This window comes from Arachis stenosperma, chromosome 1 (assembly GCF_014773155.1).
Source record: "Arachis stenosperma cultivar V10309 chromosome 1, arast.V10309.gnm1.PFL2, whole genome shotgun sequence".
NCBI classification, from domain to species: domain Eukaryota; kingdom Viridiplantae; phylum Streptophyta; class Magnoliopsida; order Fabales; family Fabaceae; genus Arachis; species Arachis stenosperma.
The window spans coordinates 120913539-120926857 of record NC_080377.1 but is presented as its reverse complement, the minus strand read 5'-3'; the positions used below and the strand labels follow the sequence as shown (position 1 = coordinate 120926857).

Sequence of the window (13319 nt, the reverse complement as noted above, 5' to 3'; positions counted from 1 at the left end):
TCTATCATTGGAAAAGAATCAATTTTCTCAAAACAATTACCTAATTAGATCAATCTATTATTTTTTGGGGCCTATCCCTAACATTGAAATGGAAGTTTTGAGTTTAATATCCAATTTCGTCTCTTTTATTTCCGATTACAGTTCACTATATCAAAAAACCTAAGCAATCCAACAACTCACGGCCCAATAATAACATTTCAGGAATGAAACAAGGCCCAACAACGACAAGCCCATTCATCACATCCCTTCAACGGGATTCTCATGCTGATCTGGTCTCCCCATCCACCGGCTTAGCTACAATGTGGAGCCTTTGTAAACCAGTCCTGCAATCTCTGCAATCATCGGTGGTGACGACAGGTGGCAGAAAAGAGCAGTATTTCCTCCAGTGTGCCTTGAAGCGGGAATTTTCCCGCTCAAATCCATCTCAAACTCAAATTCTCTCTCTTCACTTTTACCTCAAAAAAAAAAAAAGCAAAGAAAACTAAGCTTCAGGGGTCTTCATCGTATCTTTTATGAGGGAGATTTGCTACTTGCAACTGAAGAAGAGGCTATTTTAGCACGAGATATCTCCACCATTTCAAATTCATTCCCTTTTCTCCTCTTTACTCTCAAGTCTCACCGGATTTCAACCCCCCAAAATCGTACCATCCACTTCAAAACAAACCCTAAACCCCTTGATACTCCAATTCTTGCTCCGCCATTTCACTCGGCACCTACAAACTCAACATCTTCCTCCGCCCTTTATCTTCCTGTGACCTTGATTGGTGACTCTATTCATGCTATGTAGCCAAACATGGGTCAAGGAGAAGCTGTACCTACATCTCATTGTTGCATAAAAATCTAATATAGGATCTGTACTCTGAGGCTCCTAGAAAGAAATCTGACTTTGGAGATCATTGGAAGCTGGTGCGAAGCCTCATGTGTACAATGAAGAGCATGAGAAGCTGTTATCTGCTGTGGCTGGGGTGGTAGACAGTCGCGGTGGTGGCGGCGCTGAACGGGTCGTTTTGGTTCATAGTGGTGCCACAGATTGTGTACATCCTGAGCAGCACAAACGGGGTTGTGTGGAGTGGGTTCTCAATAAAGGCCTTTGAGAATCTCTGGGGATTCGTTCGTCTCTCCCTTATTATGCTCTGGTATCAAAATTTAAATTTATGTTTTTTGTATTTTTGTAAAAAAACTCTCTTGGTGATCTGATGCATGATGCATATGAGGGACAACACTCATGTTTCGTATTAGTAGATCAGAGCCAAATTCTTTAAGAGGAGATAGTATTGTCTCTTCCTTAAGAAATTATGCTTTCTATATGTTAAGGAGATGCAACAGGATTCGGATCTTTTGATGTTTTAAGTTGTGTTTCAATCTTTACCATTAAAAGATAAACATTCAATTTTAATGGCAAAGATTGAAACATGACCAACAACATGGAAAGATAATAGCATGAGAAGATCCAAATGCAGCAACAAAGAAAGGAAAGGAAACAATAATGTGTACTAGAGTGTTCTGAGTGTAGCACCTGTGATGCACGAACATGATAGTTGCGAAATCATTGAAAACTTTTGAAATGGTTATCTGGTCATCTTTGACATTTGCTTGATTTCCAGCATTTTGATTATTATTCCTCCCACAATTTAGGACTAAAGAGGTGTCTTTTAGTGTTATTTTAATTATTACTCCAATGCATGTTGGCATGTGTGGATTAGAATGAAAAAAATGAGATACTATAATGGGGAAAATGGTAAACCCATAACCATTTATAAATTTTTTAACTGAAGCTTTGTTCTTTGCTTTAGAAATTAATGTAAAATGTTGTTGTCAAAGTTGTCTCCCCCTGTTCCAATTTGTTCTTTGTTATTTTTTTTTCGGTCTCATGTTAATGAATTTGAATTCTAAAACAATTTCAAGCATAGAAAACTCCATCTTTTATGAGCAGCAAGTGGAACATTGACTGTGCTACTTGAACTATTTGTAGTTGCAAAGAAGAATAGAGATAGAGCTTCTTTGATTACTTTGCTTTTTGGTGTTACTTTTAGTGCTAAGGTTTCACATGGATTAAGGGCTACTTTAGCTGTTTGCTTACACATTTACTCCCTCTGGAATGTTAATTTCCTAACCGAGGTTTTACTTTATTCGGAATTTGATGGAAAAATTTTCTTTTTATTTTTTTGAAAGTTAGGCTTGACAATGGGATTATCTGCAAAGATATCTATGAAGATGTGAAAAAGTGACAATGTTTTGGATGACTACAGTGATATGGAGCTTGACGAGGTAAGTATTGGTGATGCAAGATTTCTAAATGTTTTGCAAGTATAATGGTTTATTGTTTTCTATTTGTGATTGACTGTTGTTTTTGTGATGCAGATATGGAGCATGCAAAAGATGATTTTGATGTCAATGATTATGGTGAGGAGGATGAGAAAGAACAAGGAGAAGAGGAAGAAGATGGAGAGGAAAGAACAATTGAGGAAGACCAAAGTGGATGGAATAATGATGAGATGGAACAACTTGAGATACAAATGTTCCAAATCAGGTTAGATACAGATGTTTGTCTATCCTATATTTAGATTGAAATACCAATATAATTTTCTAACTTGCTTTAATGATTCTGTAGCTCACTATTTAATGTGAAATAGTTCATGTCAACTTACAGAGAGAGAAAGAGATGTACTTGACAAGTTTGGCCACACTTATCAGAATAGAGAACAGAATAATGAATATATAGGTAAAGTTTGATTTTTGCTATTATCTGAATTTGGTGGTTTATGGAAGGACTTAAAGCCAAGATCTATCTAATTGATTTCACCTCGAGGGATTCACCCTTGACTTAAAGCTAAGATCAAAGGTGTATTTGTGCTGCAGTTTAATGACAAGACTATTTTATGTTGTATTATCTGGCAAGGGTTTACACTATTGACACAATCTTAAAGGTGACTTTTCTATCTTTATTCTTTAATCTCTGATTCATTTTTAAATCTGTCTATAGGATTTGACTGAGAAATAAGGAAGAAGAAAAGGGTAGAATAGTACTATGAAAAAGAACTAAAAATCTATAACAATAACGATTAATTATTAGTCACACTTTGAGCTTAGAAGAGATGCATTTTCCAAGTAATTGATAGATTGGATAGTTGTGTTAAATAAGAAGTTTCTTCTATCCATAGGTTGGCTCATGTGATAGTGTCAATGCTGTCGAATTTGGAAAAGCTATAGCCAAAGACATTTCCTAACTGTTGAACTGTTATAAAAAAATTGTGGCAGATTACATAACCCTATTTTTTCATATTTGGAGACTTACGTGGCATCAAGTAGCTCATTGGACTTCAATCAATTCCATTAATCTGTTAATCCTTTTAAGTACTAATTGTATTTCTTGATTATCTTTAGATGAAAATATAATTGGAGATAAACTGTATTCAATCATCCTTATGCTTTGTGCCGCCGTTATGCTTTAGAAGAGGTGGATCTCAACAATGATGCTCAGTTAATTTATCTGTATACTTCGTCCCAAGTGTCATAATGTCATTCATGTTTTTCCTTTCATAAATCTTAAATAATAAGAGACAAAGAAGCAATAGATCTGTTTTTCTTGGTTTCACTAAAAGCGATTAGGAAAAAAAAACCTTTCTTAACGAATGTTTTTGCATTCTTTAGAGTGAGTCAACCTTATGGAAGTTGAAAAGGAGGCTTCAGAAGAATTCAAGAGGCACCGGTGGCAATGAAAACCATAACAACAAAAGCAAGCATAATGCATCCAAAAAAAGAAAAAGGGGTAAATAAATGAAAATTTTATTTTTTAAGAGATAGTATATATAATTAATCAGGTTTAAGCTCTTTTGGTTGAATTTTATATACTGATAGAACTAATAAATTTTTTAATGATAATTTTTGCTGCATTTTTTCCGAGGAAAATCAATTGGGTGTTCATTATTTGAATGCAAATTAAGATTTCAAAGATCAATAATTTGCTTATATATTTTTAGAGTAATTTAGTAAAAATTAGATATGCTCTTTTGCAGCAAAATATAGGCTCTTACTTTATTTTACTTTTTAAGTAGCTTAATCAGCACCTTATTGCTGAAGCTACAAATGCAAATGCTGAATGTGCATTGTTTATTATTTTTATTATGCATAACACTTTTAAATATGGGTAGCACTCTTGCATATGTTTTAGAAATAAACTCATTTGTACTACCTCATTATTGATTTCACAAATATTCTTACTTGATGAACCCAACTATTTTCTTGCTTGATGAACCAACCAATCACCTTGGCAATCCTTCTCTCCCTTATGAAAAGCCTTTTATTTGTTGAGCTGCTGTTTTATTTGATGGATTTCTCTATTGGCTCACCTATAATTTTGACTTAAAAGATATGTGTATCAATTATTAGGAAATCAAAGTTGAAATTGACCTCAAAGACCACAAGGTTCATTTATATTGCCTATTTGATATTTATCTTATGTGGTTGATGTTCTGATGGGTGAGTTATTCTTATAAAATAGTTGAACTTGAAATATTGTAATCTTAGTTTGATTTTCTTTTCAATGATTGATGTGGTTATGTTCTTAGTTAAACTATATTGTTATAAAATTAGTTTGCTATGGTCTTATTAGATTTCATTTGGTTGCTAAAGCTCATTGTTTTGTTTTAATGAAACATTAGATCACAACCTTCACATTTAAATATTTAACCGGCCAAGAAAGATAACCAAATGAGCACAATCAGTTAGCAGTTAATGCAATCTTTGCAAATAAGTCCAGTTGCTTTTTTGTTTTTAATTTTCGTTCTTATACATCCTTTTCTCTGAATAAGTTTATAGATCTTTAATTTTTTTTTCATGGTTCTTAGTTTTTTGCATTCTTGAGTTTCTTTCCCAATTTATTTTTTCTGAAAAATGAAGTATTGCTTTAGGAAGATTGATAATGAAGATGTTCAATTCTCTTAAGCTTCTCTTCGGTGCAAGTGTTATATATGCTAATACTATAATTTGCCATTTCTACGAATTTGCATCAATTCTGGCTGCAAAATAGTTTTTGTTAATAGGATAACTCTTAGTAGTAATTTCAGTGACTAAATAGTGGAGCTCCAAATGTAGAAGTGTTATAGTATGCAAGAGTTGTAATTGATGTAAATGTCATAATTCATTGTATTTTTTTTTTCACTATGACTTAAGTTTTGTGAATTTATCTGTTGGGTTCAACATTAACTTTTAAAAGTTGTGCTCTTGATTGTATTGCAGTGTGTCACTGCTGAGCCTGATAGCCGTAAGAGATCCCTTCTCATTGGAGTTTGCATTGCAAACTTTACTGTTTTATCCGCCACGTTTAGTGGAATTATTCGAGCCATGAAAGTGAAGGTTTGTTGTTTGTATGTGATCTTTTACAACAAGGCTTTTTGTTTCCTTTTTCAATTCAATAAAGTTGTTTTTTGTTTTAAATATTCTGACTATTATAGTCCTATTTAATTATTTAAATTTCATACAAGTTACTAATTACTCAATATACTTCTTGATACAAATATAAAAGAGAAAGTATTGTATATTTTCTATTTTAAAGTAAAAGTTTTTAATAACAAACATAAGATATAACTCCTGAATTGGTCTTTTATTACTTTTATTATTACTGATACTTTTTTTTTTGAATGTGTTAGTTTTTTCTATCTATATTTGCAATTTATCTACGTGTCTCCTTGAGTAAAACAAAAGAAAAATACAATTATAAAGTGAATGTAAACCATATTTAAATTGTTAATTAGTGTGAAAAATAAAAGAGCACTATTAATGTTTAGAAAAATAATATAATGTAATTTAATATAAATTACGTATTATTTTAATTTCTAATATTTGGGTTAAATAGTAGAAAATTTAAAACATCATTGAATCACTTATAAATAACAATGTAACATAATATTTTATAGCATATTTTTAATAGTTATCTTTTTTGCTTGCTTAAAAATTTTCATATACTTTTTCGACTAAAATCAATGCTTTTTTATTTTTGTACCAAATAATATCCCAAATATATTTTATATTCTTGTTATTATAGTCTTCATTTGTCTTGCCCGTGCATTGTGCGGATATCTTGCTAGTATCAATTAATTTGTGTGTTTTGTTGCTGAGCTCCACCCTCGTTTGTTCCGCATTTGCTGTGCTCTTCCTTCCTCTCCTGCATGCCACCTCTTGCCGCTCTTTTACCCCACCTCTGTACTCTAGAAGGTACTTTTTACTGTGATTATTGTTTTAATTCGTTTACTATTGCTAAGTTGTTATTACTTTGATTATTCTTGTTCAATTATTTTTGTTATTACTGTGGTTTAGGATTCTTGATCACGTTCTTGTTGATTCTATTATGATGTTGTTTTGTTGTCATTTTTTGGGTAAATTATATTCTTTGTCGTTAATGTTTTTCAAATATTTTGAAATTAATCTTAACGTTTAATTTGTTTTAACTAGAATTAGTATCAATGAAGAACTATAATTGTTAGGTTGTTATTACTGTGATTTTCCTCCTTCAATTATTGTTATTACTGTGTTTTAATATTCTTGATCATGTTCTTGTTGATTCTGTTATGTTGTTGTTCTGTTGTCCTTTTTTTTTGGGTAAATTATATTTTTTTGACATTAATATTTTTGAAATTTTTTAAAATTGATCGTTTAATTTGTTTCAACTGAAATTAGTATAAATAGAGAACTATAATTGGTATATTGATAAGGTTGAACTCAAAAGAGTAGAAAATGACGGTTGTTAAATGATTAAAATTTTGGAAGAGTTGAGAGACAGAAACGTAATTTTCAGACTTCTTTAATACTCTCATCGAAACTTTTTCTATAAAGACTTTTTTGTTTTTCCAAAAATAATTGGGAGATATGGATTTTTATTACAAGAATTATTACATAGATTTAGCAGATGTTTAGACTCAGAATTGGAACAAATTTCAAGGTTTATCTCAAATAATTTTTATGAGCTCAGTCAAATTTATACAAAGAAAAGAACATGTGTCATAGAAAAATAGGCTAATATAATTTTGTAATAAATGAGAATATAGTACTCGTTATCAAAGTCGAGAAAAATCTTTGGTCTGATTTCATGGAGAAGATGCCATTATTACGAATGACATGTGGCATTTACATAACATTTTATTTTTTTTTACTGAATCACGGTCTATTTCCGAAAGAATTCGGTATGTCTTTAAATTTTTTACTATAGTGAGTTAATCTATTCTTTTAATTAGTGTATGATTTTTATTTGACTTTTGTATATATTTTATAATTTATTTCTATTATCTTAGGTGTGGATAATAGAAGCGGGCGTTATGTCATTCGTTTTTTCTTAGATTTTCAATACATTATTTATTTTGCCCAACAGATATTTAAATGAATATTTAAGAAAATTTTGGCATGGCATCGATTTGAGAGACATAATTGAAAAACAACTTCAATACTAGATATATATGATAAATTGGTAAGATGGAATGAATAGAGTGAACTATCCAATAATGATACAAAATTTGAATAGTGTAAATGCAAATTATGGTTATTGTGCCAGAGAGTTTTTTTCGATTTGCAAGAAATGGTGCAGCTTACCTTAATATTTTAGTCAATTATTTTTTTATTTATACTTTTGAATTTAATTTAATTATAGTAATTTGATATTTTTACAAGAAGAAATATTATTTAAATATTATATTTTTAAAATTATATATTAAATATTTTATTTTTTATATATATTTTTTAACCGCTTAATGTTGACTGAAATTTTAGCGAAAATAATTACGTTAATTTTCCATATTCAGTGCATCGCAATACATCGTGTGTTTATCGCAGGAAAAATTATATTTTAGATATACCCCAATAGCTGAATCCAAGATTGTACGTTTTGGATTAGCATATCAAAATATTAATTTACTGCCACAAACGATGTAGTGCGACGTTCATATAGAAAAGTAGGGTAGGAATTCTCAATTATTCTCACTAAAGTTTCAGCTTGTTGATACACCTTAACATTAGGCTATTAATAAAGAATTATATAAAAAAAATAAAATAATATTTATTATATAATTTTAAAAAATATAATAATATTTAGATAATATTTATTCTTGTAAAAATATCAAAATACTATAATTAAATTAAATTCAAAAGTATAAATATAAAAAAAATTGATCACAATGTTAGGGTGAGGTGCACCGTTTTTTACAAATCGAAAAAACTCACCAAAATCATAACTATAATTTGCATTTACACCGTTTAAAATTTGCATCATTATCGGATAATTGTCAGTTCACTCTATCATGCCAATTTATTATATATCTGATAGTATCGAAGTTGCTTTTCAATTGCGTGTTTCAAATGGCACAGCAAAATTTTCTTAAATAGTCATTTAAAAATCAGTTGGCCAAAAGAAAATAATAACATGAGTGTTGAAAGTCTAAGAAAAACGGATGACAAAATAACAACTTCCATGATCAACATCTGAAATATTGGTAATAAATTATAAAATATATACGAAATTCAAATAATAATCATATACTAATTAAAAGAATGGATTAACTCAACATAGTAAAAAATCTAAGAACATATCGAGTTCTTTTAGAGATGGACCGAGATTCACCGCATCTCGTCCGTAACAATGGCATGTTTGCCCATGAAATCAGTAAAAATATTCTCAAGGTTTGTATAAGTTTTATTTTATAATAAACATTTAAAATTGGATTCATAGAGTTTGATGAGGTTGACTTAAATTTCAAACTATAAAGTTGGCAAGGCTGTACTAGGTAAGCATTCTCTAACTCATTGATTCACAAGAACGTTTTCATGTTCTTTTGAAGATTTTTTTTTCAAGTTTTTGAATATTAAGGATTTGGATCCTTTAAATTTTGAATTTTTACTTTAGAGGGTAAAGTATGATCTTCTACTTTTGAATGGTTTCTTTCTCATATTTACTCTTGGCTCCCATCTATAAAATAAATGGTGAGAGATCATACTTTATTCTCTAAGGTGAAATTCAAACTTTAGAGGATCTAAATTCGAATATTAATTATCTGGATTAAACTGTCCTTTTCCATTCCTTCTTTGAGTTTATGTTCATTTGAAGCATTAAAAGATTCAGTAGCAGTGTAGTGTGGCCAATTGTAGAGCTAAGATGTGATGTTTTTATTAATATTCTTAATTAAGGCCGCTATCATAAGAATAGTTATTATTGGAAGCTTTTAAGATTTTTCAAAAAGGATGCACATAAATGGAAGCTTTTTAGATCCTTTATGCATACAATTTCATTAATAACATGATCGGGGTCATGAATTATTTGTTAAAGTAATTGCAAAGATTTTTTTTATTTTGCTATAAAATACAAATTATTTGTTAAAGTAATAGAAATTTAAGCAATTATAATAATTTATTAGGTTTATAATTAAAAATATATATTTTAAAATATAGAATTTTATCTTCAGTTGGCCAAATCTACAAAGAAGTAGGAACAGTTAGCATTTTATTTATGAATTCTCTCATTTATTTTCTATTGTAATTCATTAGACATATTAGTTGGATGAGTTTAGTTGCAAGTCATACAATCTTCACTTCAATGGCTATTTTTTGTCAATTTCAAAGACTTTAGGAAATGTTACAATAGATCCAGAGTCAAAGTTGATAGGAGGGATTAATTTGACAGTTCACTTAGATCCTTGATTGATCTGTTTTTTTCATGTTAGACCAAGAAAAAAATTTTTGTTTAAGTAACATGATTGTTTACAAGTCGCAAAAATGAACTATTGGTTATTTTCAGGACTAAATTTATTGATAGAAAGTTATTGTTTAACTAAATCTTTTTAAAGTTAGGATTTTAAGTGATCGTCACAAAATTTAGGCACCAATTCATAAGCACCATAGAATTGGCCAAGACAAATATTCTTGTAAAAGAGCATTGTAATTCCTCTATGGCTCTATATCTTAGTAAAGGAGATTTTTCAAAGACTATAATTTTGGAGAAAGTTTAAGGAGAAATGTCCTTTTTCAGCATATGACACCAAAAGAAAATATATGAAGAATACTACCAAAAACGCGTCCTTTATACAAAAAAAATGTAAATGGATAGATATATCTTTTTATTAGTAGCTATGATTTTTTTTTTATTTTTAATTTAAATTTATTTTCTAGATGATGTATTTGTTTGAGATCATGGAAACACTTGATTTATTCTGGCCAAATCCTATTTCAAAAACAACAAGGCTTTTTGTTTCCTTTTTCAATTCAATAAAGTTGTTTTTTGTTTTAAATATTCTGTCTATTATAGTCCTATTTAATTATTTAAATTTCATACAAGTTACTAATTACTCAATATACTTCTTGATACAAATATAAAAGAGAAAGTATTGTATATTTTTTATTTTAAAGTAAAAGTTTTTAATAACAAACATAAGATATAACTGCTAAATTGGTCATTTTTATTACTTTTATTATTACTGATACTTTTTTTTTGAATGTGTTAGTTTTTTCTATCTATATTTGCAATTTATCTACGTGTCTCCTTGAGTAAAACAAAAGAAAAATGCAATTATAAAGTGAATGTAAACCATATTTAAATTGTTAATTGGTGTGAAAAATAAAAGAGCACTATTAATGTTTGGAAAAATAATATAATGTAATTTAATATAAATTACGTACTATTTTAATTTCTAATATTTGGGTTAAATAGCAGAAAATTTAAAACATCATTGAATCACTTATAAATAACAACGTAACATAATATTTTATAGCATATTTTTAATAGTTATCTTTTTTGCTTGCTTAAAAACTTTCATATACTTTTTTGACTAATATCAATGCTTTTTTATTTTTGTACCAAATAATATCCCAAATATATTTTATATTCTTGTTATTATAGTCTTCATTTGTCTTCCTGTGTATTGTGTGGATATCTTCCTAGTATCAATTAATTTTTGTGTTTTGTTGCTGAGCTCCACCCTCGTTTGTTCCGGTTTCGCTGTGCTCGTCCTTCCTCTCCTCTGCATGCCACCTCTTGCCGTCCTGTTACCCCACCTCTATACTCTAGAAGGTACCTTTTACTGTGATTATTGTTTTAATTCGTTTACTATTACTAAGTTGTTATTATTTTGATTATTCTTCTTCAATTATTTTTGTTATTACTGTGGTTTAGGATTTTTGATCACGCTCTTGTTGATTCTATTATGATGTTGTTATTACTGTGTTTTAAGATTCTTGATCATGTTGTTGTTCTGTTGTCCTTATTTTTTTGGATAAATTATATTTTTTTGACATTAATATTTTTGAAATTTTAAAAAATTGATCGTTTAATTTGTTTCAACTGAAATTAGTATAAATAGAGAACTATAATTGGTATATTGATAATGTTGAACTCAAAAGAGTAAAAAATAACGATTGTTATTTCGGATACATTATTGGCAGTACCAAAAAAAAGATTAAAATTTTAGAAGTATCAAGTAATAACAGTGAAAGAGTTGAGAGACAGAAACGCAATTTTCGGACTTCTTTAATACTCTCATCAAAACTTTTTCTACAAAGACTTTTTTGTTTTTCCGAAAATAATTGGGAGATATGGATTTTTATTACGAGAATTATCACATAGATTTAGCAGATGTTTAGGCTCAGGATTGGAACGAATTTTAAGGTCTATCTCAAACAATTTTTATGAGCTCAGTCAAATTTATTCAAAGAAAAAAACATGTGTCATGGGAAAATAGACTAATATAATTTTGTAATAAATAGGAATATAGCACTCATTATCAAAGTCGAGGAAAATCTTTGGTCTGATTTCAAGGAGAAGATGCCATTATTACGAATGACATGCGTCATTTACATAACATTTTATTTTCTGTACTGAATCTTGGTCTATTTTCGAAAGAATTCGGTATGTCTTTAGATTTTTTACTATAGTGAGTTAATCTATTCTTTTAATTAGTATATGATTTTTATTTGATTTTTGTATATATTTTATAATTTATTTCTATTATCTTAGGTGTGGATAATGGAAGCGGGCGTTATGTCATTCGTTTTTTCTTGGATTTTCAACACATTATTTTTTTGCTCAACAGATATTTAAATGAATATTTAAGAAAATTTTGGCATGGCATCGGTTTGAGAGACGCAATTGGAAAGCAACTTCAATGTTAGATATATATGATAAATTGACAAGATGGAATGGATAGAGTGAATCGTCCAATAATGATGCAAAATTTGAATAGTGTAAGTGCAAATTATGGTTAATGTACTGGTGAGTTTCTTCGATTTGCCAGAAATGGTGTAGCTCACCTTAACATTTTGGTTAATTATTTTTTTATTTATACTTTTGAATTTAATTTAACTATTGTATTTTAATATTTTTACAAGAATAAATATTATTTAAATATTATATTTTTAAAATTATATATTAAGTTTTATTTTATTTTTTTTATATATAATTTTTAACCGCTTAATGTTGAGGTGTGTTAACAAGCTGAAACTTTAGCGAAAATAATTACGTTGTTTTTCTACATTCAATGCATCGCAATACATCGTGTGTTTATCGCAGGAAAAAATTATATTTTAGATATACCCCAATGGCTGAATCCAAGATTTTACGTTTTGGATTAGCATATCAAAATATAAATTCACTGCCACACAAACGATGTAGTGCGACGTTCACATAGAAAAGTAGGGTAGGAATTCTCAATTATTTTCGTTAAAGTTTTAGTTTGTTGACACACCTTAATATTAGGCTGTTAATAAAAAATTATATAAATGAAAATAAAATAATACTTGGTATATAATTTTAAAAAATATAACAATATTTAGATAATATTTATTCTTGTAAAAATATCAAGATACCATAGTTAAATTAAATTCAATCGTATAAGTATAAAAAAAATTGATCACAATGTTAAGGTGAGCTACACAATTTTTTACAAATCGAAAAAAGTTACCAAAATCATAACTATAATTTGCACTTATACCGTTTAAAATTTGCATCATTATCGGATAGTTGTCAGTTCACTCTACTTTGCCAATTTATTATATATCTGATAGTATCGAAGTTGCTTTTCAATTGCGTGTTTCAAATGGCACATCAAAATTTTCTTAAATAGTCATTTAAATATCGGTTGGCCAAAAGAAAATGATAACATGAGTGTTGAAAGTCTAAGAAAAACGGATGACAAAATAACAACTTCCATGATCCACATCTGAAATATTGGTAATAAATCATAAAATATTTACGAAATTCAAATAAGAATGATATACTAATTAAAAGAATAGATTAACTCACCATAATAAAAAATCTAAGAACATATCGAGTTCTTTTAGAGATGGACCGA

The 13319-nt window shown here is 28.9% G+C and overlaps 1 long non-coding RNA gene across 2 annotated transcripts; it reads left to right on the top strand.

Moving 5' to 3' along the window:
- Positions 1–301: 301 nt before the first annotated feature.
- Positions 302–10506, top strand: LOC130969148 (uncharacterized). Of its 2 annotated transcripts, none has more exons than XR_009081801.1 (7): positions 302–1136; positions 2177–2268; positions 2362–2530; positions 2651–2722; positions 2860–2927; positions 3652–3769; positions 5239–10506. It is a non-coding gene; the product is annotated as an uncharacterized LOC130969148 (long non-coding RNA). The 2 variants fall into 2 exon arrangements; XR_009081802.1 differs by having other exon boundaries at positions 2612–2722.
- Positions 10507–13319: the final 2813 nt, after the last annotated feature.